Genomic DNA, 18,576 nt, shown 5'->3' with positions numbered 1-18,576 from the left:
ATTTCTCAAAGGAATGTTATTCAGCCTTAAGAAAGAATGAAATTCAAGTTGTACAACAATGTGAATAGAGTTACCACTGAACCGAATACTTTAAAATGGTTAGGATAATGAATTGTATGTATTTTTTACCATCTATTGTTTTAGTTGAGAAAAAGAGATGAAATTTTATTACAACGTGGATGAACATTGAAAACACTATGCTAAGTGAAATTAGCCAGACGCAGGGAGACAAAGATTATATGATTCCACTTGTAGGCGTGGACTCTTACATGGGTGACAGCTGGAATATGCAGATTTATAGAGACAGAAAGGAGAATGGTGGTTGCCAGGGGCTGAAGGAGTGGAAAATGGGGAGTTGGTATTTAACAAGCCAAGTTTCAGTTTGAGAAAATGAAAAAATTTTGTGGATGAATGATGGTGATGGTTGCACAACAATGTGAAGGTACTTAATGCCACTGAATTGGACACTCAGAATGCTTAAAAGGTAAAAATTTTGTTTATGTATGTTTTACCACAATTTAAAAAATAAAAAAAAAATTGTAAAAAGGGGTCAGAATCAGGGTAGTCCCTCAGGCCTCAGGAGTTTGGGGGTGGGGTAGGGGTAGGGGGATAAGGCAGGGACAGAGGGACAGCAGGCAGGAGAAATGAGGGAAAGGCCCTCAGAGAGGCAGCCATAGGGGTTGGTCATCTCAGTGACCCTGAGCCCCTCCCAGAGCTGATCCAAGCATTACCTTGCACCTGGGCAGAGGGCACGGGGACCTGGTAGGGAAGCCCAGGCAAGGAGTTCTTGGGTGATAAACCTGTCACATGTTGGGGGACAGGCTGAGACTCACTTCTGGTCAACAGTGGGGCTTGGGGAACTGGACCCAGGGGTGCTGACTTAAAAATTTTTTTAATTATGATAAAATATACATAATATTCTCCATCTTAACAATTTTTAGGTGTACAGTTCAGTAGCACTAGGAATATTTGCAGTGTCATACAACACCCCCATCTTTCTCTAGAACTCTTCATTTAGCAAAACTGAAAATCTGTACCTGTTAAACAATAGGGGTCCTGACTTTTGTGGGGAACCTTTCCCTCACACTCACCCCTCCAAGGTTCCAGCCTTGTGAAGTTGCAGGAGGGCAGGGTCAGGAAGGCAGCCTGATTCCCTGGCCTTCCACGGCAACCATGGGTACCTGCCTGATGCTTTCTCTTCTTTGGTCCAGGGGGTGTTGAAATGATTCTGGCCCCTGAGGCCTCTAGCTCTGGGATGCTGCAGATCCTGGCGGCTCAGGAGAGGAACGCTGGCATCTATGCCGGCCGAGCTGTCGATGAGTTGGGCGACACCTTGGCGGAAGTCTGGCTGGAAGTTGGACGTGAGTGTACACCTGGTCCCCACCTGCCACCCCTCCCTATCACCTTCCCTATCCCTGAGCAGGGAAGAGAGAACGTAGCCATGTAGCCTGCCAGTGGGGAATCTGAATCATATAGATCCAGAGTATGTGGGACAGGGGCTTCAGAGGGAGATGGCATATGCGTTCCCTCTTGCTGGGTAACAAATTGCCCCCCAAACTTTGTAGCTTAAAGCAATAAGCATTTATTATCTCACAGTTCTGGAGGGTTAGGATTCTTGGAGTGGCTTAGCTGGCTGGTTCTGGCCTCAGGGCCTCTCCTGGGATGACCATTAATACATTGGACAGGACTTTGATCATTTGAAGGCTCAACCAGGGCTAGAAGATCCACTGTAAGTTCACTCATGTGGCTGTTGGCAGCAGGCCTCCATTCCTTACTCACATGGGCTTCTCCAGAAGGTTTCTTGTGACATGGATTTTCCCAGAGAGAGTGAGTCGAGAGAGATAGAGATGGAGAGGATCCAAGATGGAAGCAGTAGTCTTTATAACCAGTCATGGTCTTGGAAGTGACATACCATCACTCCTACCGTATTCTCTTGGTCACACAGACCAACCCTGGTACAAGGTGGGTGGGAGGGACCACTCAAGTGTGTGAATACCAGGAGGCAAGTGTCACTGGGGCCATTTGGAGGCTGCCTACCACAGAAACAGTTTGGTTCAACTTGAGCATTGTCATGCCCAAGACCTGAGTTCCAGTCTTGTCTCCATCACTTACCATTTATGTGCTTTGGTGAAGTCATTGACCCTCTGTTTCCCCATCTGTAAAATGGAGCTGACCACACTACTTCTTTTACTGGGTTGTTGTGAGGGTTCAGTGAAATCAGGCATTAAATGCTTAGCACAGGGTTTGGCCCATCATGAGTGCTTAATAAATGGAGAAGCAGTTACCCCCTTTTTACAGACGAGGAGGAGGCTGGAGTCTTCTGTGGCTGGTACATGGCCTTGGCTGTGATTGTCATGATGGCTAAGCTCCAGGCCTGGACCCTGGGCACTGGGAACTGCTCAGAAGCTGTGGGCATGGCTCCTTGGCTTGCTGAACCAGAGTGGATTGGGCTCTGAGGGTTGGCTGTGGCCACAATGGGAGAGACAGGTGTTAGAAGTTCTGGGCAAGTGCAGAGAATGGACAATGTACTTAACTGGGCTGGGTGGGATGTCCAAGGGGCTCCCCACAGAGACTCAATCAGGAGGGTCTAGCCCTGGGGGATATGGTACCATCTCAGGGTTGGGATCCTCTCAAGCTTAGGGTAGCCTTAGCCTTCATGTATCTCCATCATTTATTCCTCTGACACATGGTCACCAAGTGGCCAGGCCCTGTTCCCATTGCCCAGTCCTGGGTTCAATCCCTGGTACCTCCATTAAAAAATGTAAAAAAAAAGAAAAGAAATGGTAAATAGACAATTAGAATATTCAGTGTATTGAGCATTTAGAAGTAGCATTCTCAGGGCCTGAGGGTGGCTTGTTTGTCTCTGGCAGCACTGGAGGCCAGGAAGGCTTCTTGGAGGAGGTGATATTTATGCTGAGCCTACAAGCAGTCAGGTGATGAGCTGGGAAACAGTGTTTCAGGCAAAGGGAACAGCATGTGCACACCTCCCCATGGGAAGGGAAGCAAGGTAGCAAGTGGAACATAGAGACGGTGGGAAGAGGGGAGGCTGAGGTGGCTGCCCTGCTGTGGGTCACTCCCAGCCTCGGGTTAGGGAGCCTGGTAGAGTTTGGGCTTTGTTCTGTGGGGTCGGTGAGAGGTTTTAAGGAGGAGAGCCATGTGCTCAGACTTTCCATTTCTAGAGTGTACTGTGTGGGTGGGGTGGGTGTGGAAAGTCATAGGTTTAGATAATAATAAAACTAGAAGTAAGACTTCCCATGAAATCTGCCATGTGCCAGGGCCAGCTCTATGCACATTTCATGTACCAGCATGAAATCCTCCTCACAGCCCTTTGAGATGGGCTCTATCATTATTCCTGCTATAGATGGGGGAAGTGAAGCACAGAGAGGTTAAGTGCCTTGCCCAAGGTCACACAGCTGGCAAGCAGCAGAGCTGAGATTTGAAACTAGGGTCCAGGCCTTTAGCCCCTGGACTTGATCCTGATGCTCCCCGCAGGTGAGCTTGGATGTTGCTTCCCCACTCTGAGCCTCGGGCTCCTCACCTGCAAGTGTTTCTGGATGTTGTGTGAGTGAGAGATCTCAAAGACCTGGGACACGGCAGGCTGCCAAATGCCACTATGGTTGTGATTAGTCAGTGGGTCCTGGGTCAGTGGAGAGGGAACTCTAGGAAGGGCTGCTCTTGTCATCATTACAAGAGTCATCCTTTGCTGAATGTCTCATTACTTTTTAGCAAAGCCTTATTTTTTTGGGGCCCAGGCTGACAAGCCTGCCTCGTCCTGTGCCTTTCACCTGCCAGCCATTGGTCTTGTAGCCCTTTCCCCCTGTCAGAGGAAGGAGGTGGCTGGATCATAGAAGCAGGCTTCTGGGGTCACTGGGCCACTGGTGGCCTCTGACCTTCAGGTCAGGGACGAGGTGGATCGTGGCCTAACAGCTGTGTGTCTGGGGTGAGCTGGCCTGGCAGCGGTGGTGGGAAATTGAATTTACCACCCATCTGCTTGGCAGCTGTGGTACAGCCTTCCTGGCCAGGTTGGCAGAGCTTGCCAGAGCTGGGAATGGGTGGGTACTGTGCCCATTTCCTGCTGTTCAGCTGGGAACCCACTTCCTGGTGGCATTTGGGGCAGAGAAAGGAGGGCAGCTTCCTTCTGCACTGCCAGCCAGGGCCTTTGTTCAGGGCCACCCTGCAAGGTGCTTTGGCATTCCCTCTGGACCTGGCATTTGGCAGAGAAGAGTCCTGGATCGATATCCAGGTCCTGCTGCTTGTTTGGCCAAGTTATTTACCTTTCTGAGCCTCATTTTCCTCATCTGTGAAATGGGGATGATTATAGTGAAGGCTTGCTCATAAAGTCCTCAAGAGGTTTAATGAGATAATGTGCTTCACTCCAGGCTTGAATGGGCAGGGCTGACAAGGACCTGATGAGTCAGGGTGATTTGTCACGTGTCTGGTGACCAGGCTTCGTGGTGGGCCCCACTCCCTAGTTTGGTGGCCTTTCTATTTTACTTTAAAACTACCCTGAGCTCAGTACCCTTTGCCCTTCTGGAGTTCTTTCTCTCCAAGTGGGTGTTCACGCAGCTCTGTTTCTCTCCTCTGATTCTAATCTCTGCTTCCTATTCCCAACCCTGAAGCGCCTGCTTGCTGTGTGAATGAGCAGTGGTCAGGGGATGTGGTTTTGCGGGAGCAAAGACCTTCTGGCCAGCCTGGGGCAGTGGGAGAGAAACAGAGCCTGGCCCCGTGGCAGGTCTGGCCAGTATCCAGGCGACTTCTCCATCAGGCCCCAGAGGCCAGGCCCAGAGTCCGTGACATTTTTAGGGCCCTTGGACAGTGTTCTGGCTTGAATTTCTTTTGACATCAGAAGAAGAAAGTGAAGAATAGTAAATATATAAAAATTAATCCAGCCTGGATTGGGTTTGTCTTTATAAACAATCATAAAATATAATTTAAAATATTTTTTTTCTCGGAAGAGGCCCGTGAAAGTCACGCTGCAGCCCTGGCCAGTGGGGCTGTGGCTCCAGGCCCAACTGCCAGAACTTTCTATGGGGGAAGGAGGGGGATGCCGAGGCCACCCACCAGCCTTGTCTCATTCACAGACACCCTGGCGTTCTCTGTAAGTGCAGGGCAGAGCCTGAGGCTGGCCTCTCCCGTGGCCCACCATGCCCATCTGTCCAGTCTTTGGGCCTGAGCCCAGCCCCCTTCCTCCTGGCCAAACTAAGCCAAGGCTGATTGCAGTGCTCCTTCCCAAGCAGGGTCAGGGTTCTGAGTCACAGGAACTGGGGGGCTGGCAGAGGAGATGGGGGCTGCAGGGTCTCCAGACAATGATAAAGAGCCCTGGAGCTTTAAAGCATTGGAACCAGGGTAAAAGTAGTTACCTCTTTCTGGTTAGGGAAACTGAGGCACAGAGTGGTAAAGGGGTTCACCCAGGTTCCCTAGTGGGGCAGAGGCAGCATGGGGGCCCTGCCTATGCTTCAGGCCTTCAGGATGGTGTCCCTTGCCCTGGACGCCAAGTCAGAGGAAGGGAAGTCATCACTTCTGTCAAGGTGTTGCCAACCTAGAATCGGTGGACACCTTTCCCTCTAGAAAATCCCTGGGAGCTGAGGGGAGTGGCCCCATCTGCTGGATGTTGTTAACTGCAGTCTAGTCTGAAGTCGGGGAAGCAGGGGTGGGGGTTGCAGGGACAGGCAGAGGCAAACCTCAAGGTGGCCAGACCCTCCTGTCCTGCCCTGTCCTGGGCTGCTGGCTGGCATACTTCAGGGGGACTGTCCTCTCTTCCTGCATGTTCCAGGGTCCTCTCACAGAGCTGCCTCCCCACTGGCACATGGAAGCTGTCAGCTGATGAGACCTGGAGCTCCCCAGGGAGCCCAGCAGCTACTGTAGTCAAGAAGTTGTGTGAGAGAGTCCATGGGTGTGAGGCCTGTCTCCAGGCATTCGCAGCTCCTGCCCTAGAGACCTGCCCAAAGCCACGGCAGAAAGGGCCATCCCTGGGGAAATCTGATGGCGGTAGAGCAAGCTACCTCACAGTCCCTCCCTGCCGAGGGTCACCTGGGAGTCTGTGAGGAGGGGGCTTGGAGCCTGAAAGCAGAGGTGGCTGAGCCTGGAGGATGAGGCACTGGATGGAGCCCGGGGTGGAAGTGCAGCCCTGCCACGCACTGTAGGATCAGGACTGGCCCCGCCCCTCCCTTGGGCCTCAGTCTCCCATCTGCACAGTGAGGGGACCAGAGGACCTTCAGCTCTGCCGTACAGGGTTCTGGGGTCCTGCCTTATTTAGGGGGCTCCAATGAGGAACAGGAGGATGGCTGCATGGGAGACTGAGTCACCGTTTTCTGGACAGGATCTGAGACTAGAGTTTAGCTGTTTTGGGATTCACCACTGGAGAGGACAGAAGAGGTGCCAAGTTGTCCCTGAGTAATAGGGGGAAAGCAGGGGTGTGGCGGCTGAGACCCTGGACCTTAGCAGCAGCCAGACCTGGGCTCTGATCCCAACTCTGCCATTGACTTCAGTCTGTGTTTCAGGCTGGTTCCTTAATCTCTCTGACCCTCAGTTTCCTCATCTGTAAAATGGGGTTGTGAGAATTCTCATTTCATAAGTTTATTGAGACCACGAATGAAATCATCTCTAAAAGCACCATCACCATAGCTGTCAGTAGGCATTCCAGATGCTCCCCTTTGTACATGTCATTCACTTATTACGAATCAACCGTTGCTTCTCTGAGGGAAGTGCAGGACTGGGAGGAGAACAGGGAAGAGATCGTGCTCTATAATATCCCACAGTTGGAACACAAAGCTGGGCTGTTTGGCTAAGGACAGAGAGGGTCAAGAAGTAGTGTGAGAGTGACAGTGGGAGGGAGGCCTGCCTGGAGGAGGGAGCTTTGAGCTGAGCCCTGCAGGGCACTGGGCAGTGTGGGGAAGGCAGGCTCTGGGGGTACCTGTCCTTGGAGATGAGCCTCAGCTCTGCCTGGGAGGCCCGCGGAAGGGGAGGGGGAACAGCAAAGCCATGCCCCCAGGGCCAGGGCTCTGCAGGACCAGTAACCCCAGCTAAAGCACCTGAATCAGAGGCTTTCTTGAATTCTGAGCTTCGGCAGCTTCCAGGCCCCAGTGAGAAAGGACAGTGGTGTGCGGGTGGTGTCTGAGGTTGGGCCCAAGACTGTCTTCCTCCTTCGCAGTGATTTTCCAAGTTGTGTCTATGTCTCCCTGGAACTTCCCTACTGCTTGAAGCCAGGAGGGGAATTTGATGTCATGATTTGGATGGATAGGGGAGATTTCTGGAAAGAGACAGCAAGAAGAAAGAGGCGGAGGGTTTTCCATGGTGCTGAATGCAATGGGTTAAAAATAGGTCAAGGGACCTTCCAGGTTATGGGTCTGGGGACAGGGACCTGAGGACAGTGCCCAGAAGCTGCAGGGCACAGGGCTTGGACCTGTCTGGAGTTGGACCTGCTTCTGGCCTGCAGAAAGGGGGAAAGGATCATGAGTTTCTGTTTTGGGAAAGAACTTATTTCCACTCCCTGATTATAAAAGTAAGAGAATGCTTAGAAAAAATTTTGGAAGAAACACTACAATCTGTTAACTGTGGTTACCTTGTATGAAGGGCATGGGATTTGGGGCGTGTGGGACAGAAATTAAGGAAATAAACCCTTGTGTGTTGCTTGAACATTTTTTTCTAACTCAGGTGCACAGGGCGGCCTGGCTGAGATCTGTCATCCCGGTGTAAGGATGCTCTTTTCATTCTCAAGTGTCCCACTGGGACTATAAATATAAGGTCAAGTTATTTATCAGCCTGTTTTGATTTTGTGGTAGAGATTTATATGCTTATTATAAAATGTTCAGCAAGCAGAGAAAGATGTACTTAAATAAAGATGTTCTAGAATCCCCCCAGAAGTTGGCTCTTTGAGGTCGTGGAAATGGTTGCTGGAATCCAGAGCACGAGTGAGAGGAAGCTCCTGTGGACCAGGAGGGGGGCAGCAGTGGGGGAGCTCGGAGGTGCTGGGGCTCCTGTGAAGTGGGCTCCAGAGGTGGGCTTCTGGGAGGTGTCGCCGCCGGGAGCAGGCATGCTGCTTCCCTGCACGTCTGGGCAAAGCAAGGTGTGGACACTGCCAAGTTCAGGTTGGCCCTGGAGCCCTGGAGATGGGTCAGCCCCAGGTTCACAAGGGTGAGGCTGGAAGAGAAGGAACCTTCCAGAAATGGGAGGGGAGGCAGTCCTCAGAACAGTGCTCTGGGGTCTGGGTGCGTCCAGCCGCTGGGGTGTGGCTGACCGGTCACCTCCCTGCAGATGCACCCAGCTGAAGGAGCTGCCCCGGGATGTCACAGTGGAACTAGGGAGGAGTGCCCTCCTAGCGTGCTGGGCCACCAGCTGCTGCCCCAGACAGTCACCTGGCACCATGGAGATGGCCAGCCACTGGGGCCCAGGCGGGGCAGCAGGACTGGGCAGCCCGATTCAGGAGTGCTGTTTTTTGAAAGTAAGAGACTGGGGCTGAGGGATGGTGGACAGGGAGACAAAATGGCTTCCAACACCCTCAGCCCCCAAGCTGGGTGGCCGGGAGTAGGACCCTGACTGCCAGGTCTGGCCTTGGGTCAGGCTGATGCAGGGTCACATTTTGGCTGGGGGACTAGTCACGCCATCCCAGTCATGCTAGTGATGATGACAGTACCTGCCACCTGGGCTTAACAACAGGCCACCTGAAGAAATCGTTGGGGAATGAATGCACGTAAATCTCTGAGCACAGTTCCTGACACAGAGTAAGCGTCCCTCATCATCACCATCACCAGCTCGTCACCATCACTGCTGCTACTGTTACTTCCTACGTGCCGGGCCCAATGCTGAGCTCTGTATTTGCACCACCTGTTGACCCCTCCAATCACGCTACAAGGTGCAGGTTTTGATAAATGATCCCCATTCTACACATGAGCAAACTGAGGCCTTCTAACCCTTCCAAGGCCCAGCTGTATCCCCCATCTGTTTCCTCCCCGCCGTCCCAGCCCTCTTACCTCTGCAGGGCCAGGCTATGCCCAGGGCCCTCTCTGCACCTGGGGAGCTGGAGCCTGTGGGGGCTGGAGCCATGGTCTGCTCTGACAGTTAGGCCTGCCTCTTTCCTGCCCTGCAGGTGTGGTCCCTGAAGACCAGGTCCTATACGTCTGTGAAGCTCAAAATGTCTTTGGGAAGATGCAGGCAGAAGCCTGCCTCATTGTGACTGGACATGGTTCGCTGTTGGGTCTGGAGAGGAGGGTTTGGTGGGGAGGCTGGGCACCCCTGGGGTGGCCCCCATGCTTGCCTGTCCTTTGGGACAGATGTGTCCACAGCCAGGTTCTCTAAGAGGTGTATCTGGACCCCTACTTCCTGGGCAGTGTGCCCCAAGAAGTGTGCCCTTTGACCCTTTAGGATCCCCAACCCTGATGATTCCACTGGGGAGAGGGGCCTCTGTCCCCTGAATGACCACCCACAGGAGTCCAGTATGTCTGACACTGTCTCCTCTCCCCACAGACCCCCCATAGATCGCCAGCAGCAACTCCACCGTCCAGGTGCTGGAGAGGCAGCCTGTGTCCCTGCCCTGCATCATCCTGGCTGGGAGGCCCCACCCCAAGAGGCGCTGGCTCAAGGCCAGCCGGTGAGTGCTGGGCTCCTGGTGCCCAGGTGGAGGCGCTGTCACCTTCATGCCTTAGCCTCCGCTCTGTGGTTCCCCTGTTTAGCTCTGTCCTGGTTTTTATTTACTTACTTTTTAATGAAGTATAGTTGATTTACAATGTGTTAATTTCTGCTGTACAGCATGGTGATTCACTTACACATATGTTCCTTTTCAGATTCTTTGTCATTCTAGGCCATTACGAGGTATTGGGCATAGTTCCCAGTGCTGTACAGTGGGACCTTGTGGTTTATCTATTTTATGTAGCGGTTCCCCTGTTTTGGAATGTCCTCTTCCTTCCTCCCTCTTTCCTGCCTCTTTCCAGAGCCCTCTCTGATAATGCGCTGATGGAACCCTTCAACCTGTAGGGTCCTTGGCCGGAGGACCTTGTGCTTCATTAGTGCTGTAGCTGAGTAGCAGTCGTTTTGTGGGGGCACAGACACAACAGATTTGTCACCTCAACTCTGATGGTTCCAGGGCAGAGACGGGACCTGTGCAGCTTAACATTTGGCGTGGCTGCCTAGCACACGGCTGGGTGCACAGTGGCTGCTTTGACCCTTCCCATTAATTTGATTTTCTTTATTATCCTCTGTTTCCCCTCTCTTGTTCACTCTTTCTCTGTTGCTCCCTTTTCTTCAGTGCTTATGGCCTGTCCTCGGACATCCTGAGGTCTTTGCCCGGGAGGCTGTAAAGAGGTGCCCTCACCCCAGCAGACGGCAGACACTAGACATGCAGGGAGGCAGTGACTGTGTGGCATCTTTCTATTCCCTCTGCCCTGGTCCTGGTCCCGTTGTCCCAGCCCTGATGCAGTGCAGACAGGACCCCGCTCTCGGAGCGTACAGGCTTGGAGACTGATCGTGCCTATGACACCCTCTGCAGGCTGTGTAATTAGATGTGACCCCAAGGAGGACCCTGCCTGGGTGTGTGGGCTGGGGCAGTGAGGCACCTGCCTGGATATAATCCAATGGGCCTCATCTATACCAGGATGGGGAGTAGCCAGAGACGCAGAGCCTGTTTTGGCTCAGTGGGGACACTGGGTGGACCCGTGCGTGTCCCGCTGCCAAGTGCAAGGAGCAGAAGCACCCTCAAGCTCGCTGAGCCTCAGAGGGTCCGGTACCAAGACAGCCAGGGGAATATCCTGGACCCTGAGGGCAGAATGTGCAACCAAGTTCATGGGACAGGGACAGGGAGGCCCAAAGCGGGCTCAGGCCTGGTGGAAAGTTTTGGGCCCCTCATCAAGGATGGACTGGCTGGACTTCTTTACAGAAGTTGCCTCAGGCCCCATTCTGGACCAGCACTCCCTGCCCCACCCTGGTCCTGATGGGGACACACTAGGGCAGCCACCAGGATGCTTCTCTCTCTGGGATCACTTCTGATGTGGCCACACCTCTGCTCTGCTCTGCGTAGCTCTGTTCACTCCCCACAGACACGGATGGGTTGTCCCTTCTCTCTCTGGCCTCAGTGTGGAAGGGCCTCGGAGCTCCAGCCCCTACTCAATAAAAGCTCTGGCCCCAACTCTGCACTTCCAGGAGAGGCTCCCTTGGCCCCCTTGGGTCAGATGCCTTGCCCTGGTCCAGCTGGCCATGGGAGAGTGGGGGTCAAGGGTTTGCCAGGGGTCAGGCCCACCTGGCCCTGAGGGTCTGTGGGGGTCGACAAGTCTCAGGGAAGTGGTGGGAGCTGAGTGGTTGTGATATCCACCCCCCTGCCTTCTCTGAACCCCTGGCCTCTCAGTCCAGGCTGCCCCCTACTGGCCTGCAGGCAGTGAGCTTTCTGGAGGGCTCTCTCTTGGCCGGTTCTGAGTGGGGCCCTTGAAACAAGCTGGTGCTTCCTCATCTTACCAGCTCCCACCTGGCAGCCAGCATTCCATCCGAGCAGATGGCAGCCTTAACCTTGAGCAAGCACTGTTGGAGGATGCAGGGAGGTATGTGGTCACCAACACGGCAGGCTCTCAGCATAGCGACGTGGACCTGGTTGTCCAGGGTGAGTCCTGGGGTAGTGGTGGTGGGAGGGCAGGGGACAGGGTGGGATGGGGGAAGGCCCATGGGGGGAACTTGATTTTGAACACCTTTGTTTTTAAAAATTGCCCAAATAGTACATATTCACTGTAGGAAATTTAGAGATTGGACAAGAAAAAAAAGAAAAGATAAACCTCCCATACCAGTAGCTACGAAGAACCAGAATAATTTTACATTTCAGTGTGTATCTTTTATACTTTCTACACACATGAGCTTGCAAGGGTAAACATACATACATGGTATGTATGTAATGCATATACATTATATATATTCTTTATGTACATTGCATATAAATTATTTTTACATGGTATACTTTATAAAAATTATATATAAATTCTTTATATGCACATACATACAAATACTTAAAAACCAACTGGAACCACGTAATATTACTGTCTTGTAACCTGAGTGTTTCTTGCAAAAATATATTATAATTGTTTTCTGTTAATAATACTCAAAGCATCATTTAAGGCTGCATTGTCCCCTGTTTGGATGAGCCAGGACTATCTAACCTGTCCCCTCATGTCCAGTTTCTCACCAGCGTGAACACCTGGGCTGAAGGTCCTTGTGCTCCACCTTTGCCCACGTGATCAGTTCTTTCCTTTGGATAAACTGTTGATGTGTACTTGAGTTTTGACTCACAGAGATTGCACATTTTTAGGGCTGTTGGTGTATTTTGCCCAGTTACTCTCCCACCCGCAGTGTTGGAAGGTCCCTGTTTCCCTTCACCCACCCAACCAGGTACCACCGTTCTTTTTAACATAAGGCAAGAAGTTTAAACTAAGTTCAGTTATGTTTTGTCATTTATCTTGGATGTTAATATCCTCTTTTTGTTTGTTTGTTTCTGTCCTTTGCTTTATTAACCCCCCGAGTGGTGAGCAGGAAGAATTCATCGTTCCCCATTTGGTAGAGCAAAACCGAGGTTCAGAAGGAGGCTGGGTCGAGAATCCAGCTGTCCTGCCTCCTCATAAATCCAATTAATAACAGTGATCGAAGGTCGGCTGTGTGTCATGTGCCAGACCTCCGAGAGCTTCTGTGTGTGTTTCACTTAATTTTCTGTTGCTCCAAGAGGTGGGTTTCAAAGACTGGCACATTCTGAATTTAAGGAAGCTGAGGCTCACAGAGGCAGGGTAACTCACCACATCACAGGATGAGGGAAGGCTGCCTCTGCAGAGGGCGTCACCCCCTAACTTCCCACCATGCAGAGGTGGCCAGCCATCAAGCTCTCTTGGCTCATTTCATTTCCGTCCAACAAATATTCATCGACTTGCTGGCTTTGGCCACCTGGGAGAATCTGGGAGGGCATTTCCCTCCCTAAAGGATTGGAGTGTTACTGTCAGAGCCCTTGGCTTCTGGCTTTCCCTCCTGAATTTTCCATGCCAGTTCCCCCTCCCCTGGTCCTGTTAGAGATCCCAATCTCTGCCCACCTCCTATTTTAATGCCTGCAAATCTGGATGGTGCCCAGGATGGATTTGGCACTTGTTTTCAAGTTCATTGTGTCCTGTGAACGCTATTTTCTGCCATTTCTTATCTGTCCTTCCCCAGAGAGTGGGCAGGGAATTGGGGTCAATTTAACTTTTTTGCTGATCAAGGAATATGGGTACCAAAAGATTAAGTGGTTTATCCAAAGTTCCAGAGTTAAGAAATAACATAGCTGGTTCCTAGACACAGGCTGCCCTTTGTCTGGGGCATCACTTTATAACAGTGATGGCTGTATTCTCCTGTTAAAATTGTTTCCTTCTTTTTAAAACATGGTATAATGCAAATAACATAATATTTACCATTTTAACCATTTTTAGGTATACATTTCAGAGGCATAAGCAGCTTTCTCATTGTTGTGTCACCAGATTTGTTTGCCCAACACACAAGACAAAACACTGAGACACCGAGATTTGCATCAAAGAAAGAGTTTATTCACGAAGCAGCCAAGCAAGGAGATAGGAGAACAGGTCCCAGATCTGCCTCCTGGAAGGCGAGGGGCTTGGGATATTTACGGGACAAAGAGGCAGGGTGGTCTCAGGCATGGGGAAAGGTGAATGCAGGTAGGGAAAAGGTGAGGTCATGGGTGTTCTGTGCAGGTGTATCTGCGTTATTTGCTTCTTCATGGGATGCATGTTCAAAAATGGAGGTGCCTAGTGTGATCGGAGAGTGGAGTTTTTGGCCCTCTGACATCAAAACGTCATTCATCGGACACCTGCCCAGGGCCCAGTTTTAGGGTAGGTGGCCCCAGCCAGTCTTAGACAGCTTGAGCTCGAACTAGACACAGCTGACTTCAACTTCCTGGAAAACAACTGGAGTAAACATCTTATTGTTTAGGCTGCATGAAGCTTGAAGGGCATGCAATTTGCAGCAAAACAATTAAGCGAGCTCGTTCAGCGAAGCCGGGCTCAAGCAGAGGGGGTTCTAACCAGCTAGAGGACAAGCTGAAGAATTTGTTAGTTGTCAGTTTCTGTTAACCCCATTGGACACAGTCTCAGGATGGGTTTTTTAACTCAGTGGGATACTTTTTCACAACCAGCACCACCGTCTATCTCCAGAACTTTCTCATCTTCCCAAACTAAAACTCTATGACCAGCTGTCATCCCTGATTAAGCACTAACGCCCCATTTTCCCCTCTCCCGGCCCCTGGCAACCACCGTTCTACTTCTGTCTCTACGAACTTGCCTCTTCTAGGCATCTCAAATGAGTGGAATCATACAGTGTTGTGTCCTTCTGTGTCTGGTTTATGTCACTTAGCATCATATTTTCAAAGTTCATCTGTGTTATAGTATGTTAGACATTTATTCCTTTTTAAGCCTGAGTAATATTCCATATGTACACACCACATTCCCTTTATCCATCATCCTTTGATGGATGAATATTTGGATTGTTTCCACCCTTTTGGCTATTGTGAATAATGCTCCTCTGAACTTTGGTTTATGAAGTTCATTTGTTTTTAAAAGTGCCACCTAGAATCCAGCCCACTGCCACCCACCATTTCACCAGTGAAGGAGTTCCAGCCTCTCTCCCCTGTGTAGTCTCAGGAGTTCCCACCCCCTCATCACCTGGACCAAGGTAGGTGAAGCCTGTTACCATAAAGGTAACAAGAGATGTAGGCCCAGCGCATCATGGGGAGAGGAATGATGCAAGCTGCCGCCATGGAGTGTGGGCTCTGCTGATGTCACCTGTGGTCTACAGCAGGAAACCAATGCCCTGGCTTCCAGGCATCCCCACTACAATGTGAGCAATGATGGCACCCTGGTCATCACCCAGCCACCTGCCCACAATGCAGGGGCCTATGTCTGCATGGCCACCAATGCTGTGGGCTTCTCCAGGCAGGAGATGCGGCTTTCTGTCAACAGTGAGTGATGGCCGCCCCTGTCTTGGGAGAGGGATTTGGGAGGTGTGGGAGGCAAGGGCATGGACAATCTGACCTTACCAGCATCTTCTTTGCACCCTGTCAATCCTACCTCCAAATTATTCCCGTCTGAAAAGCATGTAGACAAAAGCTGTCCTCCCTCATGACTCTGTCCCCAGCAGTATGAGCCTGCTCACGGTACCAAGAATAATTCCAACACAGCCCTCTGTAATAAGATGTAGGGAAGCGATCAGATTAACAAGCCTTGGAAAGACACAAGGCTGTACACTGGACCCCCTTGGCAGCCCTCTCACCCACCCTTCTCCCTGACATTTTGTGCCCAGGCCCTCTGACTTCCTTTCGATTCCTTAAACTATCCGTCCTGTCTCAGGGCCTTTGCACATGCAGTTCCTTCTGTTAGAATGCCATTCCCTCCTCACCTCTTGGCACAACTGACTTCTCCCTTCAGTCAGATCTCAGCTCTCTCTGGCCTCTCAGGCTGAGTCAGATCACCTTGTTGTGAACTCTCTGGAAAGTCCTCTTTAAAGCACCCATCACAACTGTGATTAAAGAATTAATTGTATGTTGAACTGTTTGGAACCAGTGTTCCCCTGGACCTGAAGCACAGGGAGATTGGGCATCATCTGGTGATTGATCCCATTTATTCCTGAGAATATTTGAGATGACTGAGGATGAGAAGGGAGGACAGAACCTGCCAGAATGTCCCCGGGGAAGGGAAACCAGACAGAAAGAAGCTAGAGGAGTGGAGACACTGGGGCAGGAGGACCATTCCAGGGTCACCAAAGCAAGACAAGCTTCCAACAGGGAGGATGGTTGTGGACAGGTGGGGGGAGACTGGGGGAACCATCGGATCTGAGCCCACCCCAAAACTTACACTCCTCCGTTATAACAGAGCCCACTGACCTGTACCTCCCTGGGGGTAGTACCATCTCAGCTGCTTGGGGGTGCCATGCTGGTCTCCTCTGTGCCCCATCCCTGGTTCCCTGCTCACAGTCCCTGATGCTTCTGCCAACAGCTAGGCCCAGGATCTGTATGAAGAGGGCACATGACGTAGACAACCCTCTGAGGGTCATGACTAAGGCCGGTGATGAGGTGACATTGGACTGTGAGGCCCCGTGTACCCCACCCCCATTGGTCACTTGTATTTGAACTTCATTTGCGGGTTCTGGGTCCCTGTGGTTCTTTGGGCCTCCCTATGGCACTCTGACCACTTCCCCACACAGGATAAAGCTCAGTTTTCTCCCAGATACACAGCTCCTCTTAGTCCCACAGCCATTCAGCCAGAAAATACAGATTTTTAAAAACCCATGGAAAATACACATTGAGCAGTGGTGGTGCTGGTGGCATGGCCTTGCTGTCTGTCTGCTCCTCTTCCCTGGCTTCATCCTCCATCTATTCCTCTCCCTCTGGATTCAGTGCTCCTTCTGCCTGGTTGAACTGCCCCCTCTTCTGCAGTGGCCCCCTCCTCTGTCCTTGGGGACAGAAGGCCTGAACCTACTCCGTGATTGCCTGGGGTCTGTTTTCCTGATCCTGTGCTGACCTTGGCCTGAGCCTCTGAGGCCTCCTCCATCTCTGTTTGGACAAAGGGTGGCCCTCTTCTCCTGCCGGCCATCCTGGAGGTGGCTGGGGTGAACGACATCATGCCCTGAGCACTGAGAGGGAAACAAGCCATGGTGTGTGGGGACCTGGGATCCTGACCTTCCAACTCCTGGGGCTGGGCCTTAACATACACACACAGACCATGTCGACATGAATACAGGTGGACAGGTGCACAGACACAGTCACAAACACGTGGGCATGCACACAGGCACACCTGAGATGGAAGCATGACAACATGTAGACACACACATATCAGGCTTCTGGGCCAGGGTCAGTCTGGTCCCCACTCTCTCTGGAGATTCTAGAGAATATTCTGAACTCAGGGAGCCTTGCTCTCCTGAGTCAGAAAGTCCTAATGTAAAGAAAACATAGTAGGAGCTTCAGTCTCCATGAAACTCTCAACCACTCACCTGTGTCCACACCCCTTCCAGTGTGTTCATGCAGGTGCTTCTGTACAGTTAAACTTAGGGCATCTTCTATTCTGCCCTCAGCACTGATTTTTGTTTTCCTCCATTTACCCATTTTCTAGATTCATCCTGGCCCATGTCATAGATTTTCATTTAAAGGGTAAAAGAACATTCCAGGGCATTTAGCTCTCATGGTTGCTAAGTTCTTCCTCTGTTTGGGGCAGATGCTCCATTGCTAGTTTTTGGCAGTAATAAATAGGACTGTTGGAACATCTTTGCTCAAATGCTTCTCTTTATCTTCTGGGTCGTTTCCTTGGGGATGTAGCCCTGAAAGGAAACGGCTGTGTCCAAGGGTGGGAATGGTCCCTGGGTGCTTCTTACCCTGTGGGACTGTTGTTTGTGAAAGGACCATCTGAGTTGTGAATTCAGAATTGGAGTCAGCAGGATTTACTGAGGATCTCTTGTGCTCAGGACTGTGCCAAAGCAGCCTGGGAGAGAGAAGATTCCAGCTCCGGGTGTGAGAGACATCAGGTGGCAGAAGACCTGGGGTCCCATCCCAGCCTCACCCTCAACTCCCTGCATGAACTTGATCAAGGCCCTTCCCCTCTCTGGGCCTCAGTCTTCCCATCTGAGAAATGAAAGGGTTGGACAGGCAATGATGGCCGGAGAGTGCCTAGTGGCTCTGGTGCCATGATTCAGCCCAGGAATGCTCGGGCAAGGCGGTTTCTAGGCAACAGTGCTTGTTTGTGGTTCTAATGTGTAACTGGAACAGCAGTGAGTGCTCCTGGCTTCAGCTCTGGCTCCCAAGGGCAGCCAGCCAGGGTCCCACACGGGGTCTAACAATTCAGGGGAGGGGAGAGGACAGTGAGAGGATGGAGCATCCTGAGGGTGGGGCAGGGCAGTCAGCACACCCACTCCTTCTCCTGGCCCAGTGGAGGGGTGGGGGCTGCAGCTGGGTTATGATGATCCAGGAGAATAGCTGCCCTGTCCCCGGGAGCCAGCAGTATGGCAGGGACCGCCCAGGGGCCCTGCATGGGGTCTCTACCTCGGTGGGTCCAGACGGCTCATGCTGATTCTTGGCTTGGTGGCTCTGAGGTCAGGTCTTTCCAGCCTATGGCCAGTAGCTCTCTTTCTGGGGAACATTCAAGTGAAATAAATTTCTGAGCCGAACATCGAGGTCACAAAATTGGTGGGAGCTTGTTTGCAGAGTCCCAGTTCTGCCCTGACCATGGGATGGCCGTGGACGACAGGATTTCATCTCTCTGGGACTAGGTTTTCTCATCTGCAGAAGAGGGTGATGATAGTAGGACCTACCTGCCTTGCAGGTTTGGCTGTTTGGAGTTTCAAATGAGAACGTGCAAAAGGGCTGAGCTGTGCCCTGGAACACAGGAAGCGCTCAAGCATTGACAGCCGTTGCTGTTAGCATCCCTGGATTTACGTTACATGAGCTCCCAGGTGGTGCGTCCTCCCTCCCTGCCATACGTTGTGCTTGGCCCTTTGGTTAGTACTAGGCCCCTTTCCCTAAATTTCTCCAGCTTGGGGCTCCTGTTTGGGGCTTCCTTCCAAGGGGCTATGATGTGGGTGAGGCCCCAGCAA

General features: G+C 51.6%; 1 pseudogene; it reads left to right on the top strand.

Moving 5' to 3' along the window:
- The first annotated feature begins 1,222 nt into the window (after positions 1-1,222).
- Positions 1,223-16,623, top strand: LOC140699545 (hemicentin-2-like; annotated as a pseudogene).
- The last annotated feature ends 1,953 nt before the right edge of the window (positions 16,624-18,576 follow it).

Source organism: Vicugna pacos, chromosome 11 (assembly GCF_048564905.1).
Source record: "Vicugna pacos chromosome 11, VicPac4, whole genome shotgun sequence".
Lineage (NCBI taxonomy): Eukaryota > Metazoa > Chordata > Mammalia > Artiodactyla > Camelidae > Vicugna > Vicugna pacos.
The sequence above is the reverse complement of the archived record's forward strand: the minus strand, read 5'-3'. Positions and strand labels throughout refer to the sequence as shown.